Below are 5,219 nucleotides of genomic sequence, written 5' to 3' on the forward strand. Positions count from 1 at the left end.
GTAATCAACGCACATTCTCAACGAGCCATCCTTCTTTTTTACTAACACAATGGGAGAAGCGTATGGACTATGACTAGGTTTGATCACTCCCTGGTCTAAAAGTTCATGTAAATGAGCCTTCACTTCCATCATCTGATTTGGTGGAATTCTTCTGTATGGCTGTGACACTGGTATGTCATCTGTGGTGGGAATTTTGTGTTCGACAACGTCTGAAAATCCCATCTCTCCCTCTTTTAGAAAACAATGTGAGTGCTCTTCCAAAACATTCTTCACCAATACCACTTGTTCTGAACTAAATCTCGAAAAATCTATTTCAGGAAGTTTCACAGTGCTTTTCTCCTTTCTCACTCCCTTCTCTGTCAGGTCAACTTCTTGCCTGTAGATAAAGATTTCGTTGACCTCTGTAACCTCAATCTCTGTTTCCCACTCTGAGTCAACTACAACGTCCATCTTTTCTACACAGCCTATCCTGACATTTTTGTTCAGCCATACATCTGATTGTTCCACATTAGCTACCTGTAGTGGAAACAAGCCATTCACTTTCTGTGCTACAGTGTCCATAACCAAAATGCCCCTGGGAAGATGTTCTTGGGTAACTAAACGTCTTATCATCGCAGACTCTCCAGGGTCACCTACACCTGCTGATACCATGACAACTGAGATGGAATGTGCTGGAAGTAGTGTTTTCTCCTAAGCTGTTTTAGCGAATTTGGCATTCCCCCTATTTTTCATCACTTCTGCCTGTATCTCGCTAACTTCCACTGAACTGTCTGTGAACATTTTCTTCCAGTCTAAACACTCTCTCAAAATGTTCATTCCTACCAGCATGGGAGGACGAGGAGGTTTGTTCTACGACGGACGATGCTACGACGGACGATGGCTTGACTCGACCTTCACTGCAACCGGTGTAGGTTTTACTCTGGCAGTCGAAAACTTCGCCTCGCTGGCAGCGCAATGGGCCATGCCCTGGTTGGCACAGCTACACAGCTACGACAGGTCCCCCCGCCCGGTGTCCTTTCTGGCTTCTGCTTCGGCTCCTTCAGTTCCGTTCAGTCCATCCTGTCGACGACGCCATTTGTGGTGTTGTTGTTCTATTTGTTCTGGTGGTTGTTGGTTGGTGAATGCTTCTCAGTCAAACGCAATAAAAGTGAGTCGAGCAAGCGAAGTCATTTCTTGTTCTTTACTTCGCAAAGGTTCCCGCTCGACTGCCGAGATATTTCACAAGTCTCGCGGTCTCACGTGATCATACAGGCACACATCTTATTAGTGCAATGCGCAAAACAAACCAACAAGCGCGCAACAATGTCATGGACAGTCATCGTTTCACATAACAAAAGCCGAATATGACCGGCCCCCGTAGCGCAGTGGTTAGCGCATCGGGCTGCGGGCCGGGAGGTCGTGGTTCGAATCCCATCAGGGTCATGTGGGTTTTTCGGGCTACGGTCGGCTCCTACCCAGAGTGCGAATGCGACTTTGAGGGTGCTCAGGTTCTGTTTACCTGACCAACACCGCAGCATCCTGAACTCAGGTCAAAATGAGTTCGGCTCATTCTATCCCTGACAGGAAGCCTTGGTTTTCCTTGTCTGGCGAGGAAATCGATTTTATTTACATATTTAGATCTTTTCGTAATGTGTTATGGATGTAAGCAGATTTGCGATCGTCGATAATGATTTTTCATGGTGATGTGTAATTTTTAAATTACAAAGGAATTGATATGTAAGACAGTTTCAAGCGAGCAATTTTTCGCGGCTGTATTTACTGTGCAAACAACTCTAAATATGGCAAAAGTGTCACGTGATAATCAACCGTTTGGTTTCGGCGCTCGCTGGAGCAGACGATGTTTTGACAGTGATGCAACCATATATTACGGTCTCCTTCCGGCAGCAGTCCCAAAATTTCGACTTGTTTTGACCTTAGAACGATGTCTTTATCATAACTGTGAAGAACAGAACGGAGATCACTGTCGAAGTCGGCCAATCTGCAATCATTTTCGTCTCGCGAACACTGCTCGCAAACAACATATGGGAGATAACTCTGTATTCTTGTTTTGATAGATTCGCGTAGGACTTTAGCGTCCGGTCAGAGGGACTAAAGCGATAGCGTGGAGCGATGATGATCAGAATGACACCGCAGGTGCTGCAGTTCTCGGGCCTGGTTGACACCAGGATATAGTATGACAGTAAGCGTAGAGTGCTGCCCTGTCACGTAGTCTCAAACCAAATTGGAAATCCATGGCATCATCATTATAATCATCCTCATATCATTAATCATCCAAAATTATAAATTGTCCTTGCTCTTGTGGCCCTTCATGCCCGGAGCTCTCATGGTGACCTTGGTCTCATTGTTCCTGTTCCATCCTTCCCTGAATAGTACTTCTGCTGTCAGTCTTCAACGTGTGACGTTCTGTTGGGTCGACGGAGGGACGTGGTGGCGGTCTGCTCTCTGGAGGGGACGCTCACTCAGTCTGGCTCCGCGACTTAGCAGTCAATGTCGTTAGTAGGGGGCATAGTAGGTACATGTAGTGGGCTGAGTCCGTTAGCTCGGGACAGACCCACTACTGAACACCGTCGAAATGACTCAGCAGAAGTGCAGTGTCAACTTCCGAGGGTAGCCTACCGCAACGACCCGACATCCCCCCCTGGAGCGTCTGTAAAATCGACAGGTCTGGCAGCGGAACAAAATTCAGATGTGGATGGAGCAGCGAATGCAGGGACGGGCGGCGTGAGAGTACACCGGAACAAGGAACAGGTGCAAGGGGGAAAAAAAACAACATACATAAGGCGAAAATACAACATTTAGTCAAGTAGCTGTCGAACTTACAGAATGAAACTGAACGCAATGCCATTTTTCAGCAAGACCGTATACTCGTAGCATCGTCAGTCCACCGCTCATGGCAAAGGCAGTGAAATTGAAAAGAAGAGCGGGGTAGTAGTTGCGCTAAGAAGGATAGCACGCTTTTCTGTACCTCTCTTTGTTTTAACTTTCTGAGCGTGTTTTTAATCCAAACATATCATATCTATATGTTTTTGGAATCAGGAACCGACAAGGAAAAAGATGAAAGTGTTTTTAAATTGATTTCGACAATTTAATTTTGATAATAATTTTTATATATTTAATTTTCAGAGCTTGTTTTTAATCCAAATATAACATATTTATATGTTTTTGGAATCAGAAAAATAATGGAGAATAAGATGAACGTAAATTTGGATCGTTTTATAAAATTTTTTTTTTTTTTACAATTTTCAGATTTTTAATGACCAAAGTCATTAATTAATTTTTAAGCCACCAAGCTGAAATGCAATACCGAAGTCCGGGCTTTGTCGAAGACTACTTGACCAAAATTTCAACTAATTTGGTTGAAAAATGAGAGCGTGACAGTGCCGCCTCAACTTTCACGAAAAGCCGGATATGACGTCATCAAAGACATTTATCGAAAAAATGAAAAATACTTTCGGGGATATCGTACCCAGGAACTTTCATGTCAAATTTCATTAAGATCGGTCCAGTAGTTTTGTCTGAATCGCTCTACACACACACACGCACAGACAGACAGACACACATACACCACGACCCTCGTCTCGATTCCCCCTTCTACGTTAAAACATTTAGTCAAAACTTTACTAAATGTAACAAGTCGCGTAAGGCGAAATTACTACATTTAGTCAAGCTGTGGAACTCACAGAATGAAACTGAACGCACTGCATTTTTTCACAATGACCGTAGTCCGCCGCTTGTGCATAACGGAGTGAAACTGACGAGCCTGTTCAGAGCGGTAGTGGTTTCGCTGTGCTGCATAGCACGCTTTTCTGTACCTCTCTTCGTTTTAACTTTCTGAGCGTGTTTTTAATCCAAACATATCATATCTATATGTTTTTGGAATCAGGAACCGACAAGGAATAAGATGAAATTGTTTTTAAATCGATTTCGGAAATTTAATTTTGATCATAATTTTTATATTTTTAATTTTCAGAGCTTGTTTTTAATCCAAATATAACATATTTATATGTTTTTGGAATCAGGAAATGATGTACAATAAGATGAACGTACATTTGGATCGTTTTATATAAAAACAAAATTTATTACAATTTTCAGATTTTTAATGACCAAAGTCATTGATTAATTTTTAAGCCACCAAGCTGAAATTCAATACCGAAGTCCAGCCTTTGTCGAAGATTGCTTTACAAAAATGTCAATCAATTTGATTGAAAAATGAGGGTGTGACAGTGCCGCCTCAACTTTTACAAAAAGCCGGATATGACGTCATCAAAAGTATTTATCGAAAAAAAGAAACAAAAGTCCGGGGATATTATTCCCAGGAACTCTCATGTCAAATTTCATAAAGATCGGTCCAGTAGTTTGGTCTGAATCGCTCTACACACACACGCACAGACAGACAGACAGTCAGACACACACACACATACACCACGACCCTCGTCTCGATTCCCCCTCCATGTTAAAACATTTAGTCAAAACTTGACTAAATGTAAAAAACACGTAAAAACTGTCTTGTTTTTTTCACTCTTATCGATCTCGAAGAATTTGTCTGCAAAGTTTCACGAAGATCGGTCCAGTAGTATTTTCGGAATTGTTCACACACACACACCACACACACAACCACACACCACACACACGCACGCATAGAAACATTCATAAACATTAAACGTGTACGTGGTTGTTGGTTTTTCACCCAAACTCGACCTTACTGAATTACCTTGTAATTTGACACTTTTGTTGTGTTTGCAGGTCACAAACTCTTTCCTCTTTCCTGTCTGGAGTTTGAAAAGAGAGAGAGAGACAGAGACAGACAGACAGAGAGAGAGAGAGGGAGAGAGAGACAGAGAGAGAGAGACAGAAAGAGAGAGACGGAGAGAGAGAGACAGAGAGAGAGAGACAGAGATAGAGACGAGAAAGAGAGAGAGCGAGAGAAGAAAAATAGAGACAGACAGACAGAGAGAGAGGGGGAGAGAGAAAGAGAGGGGGAGAGAGAAAGAGAGTGGGAGAGAGAGCGAGAAAGAGAGGGGAGAAAGAAGACAGGGAGAGAGAAAGAGAGAGAGAAAGACAGAGGGAAATAGAGAGAAAAAGAGAGAGAGAGAGAAAGAGTGGGAGAGAGAGAAAGAGAGAGGGAGAAAGAAAAAGAGAGACTGACTATTAGGGTTTAACGTCCTATTAGACCAACTGGTCTATATTGGGACAGGTATTGGGTAATACGCTGAAGATAT

Source organism: Littorina saxatilis, linkage group LG11 (genome assembly GCF_037325665.1).
Source record: "Littorina saxatilis isolate snail1 linkage group LG11, US_GU_Lsax_2.0, whole genome shotgun sequence".
NCBI classification, from domain to species: Eukaryota; Metazoa; Mollusca; class Gastropoda; order Littorinimorpha; family Littorinidae; genus Littorina; species Littorina saxatilis.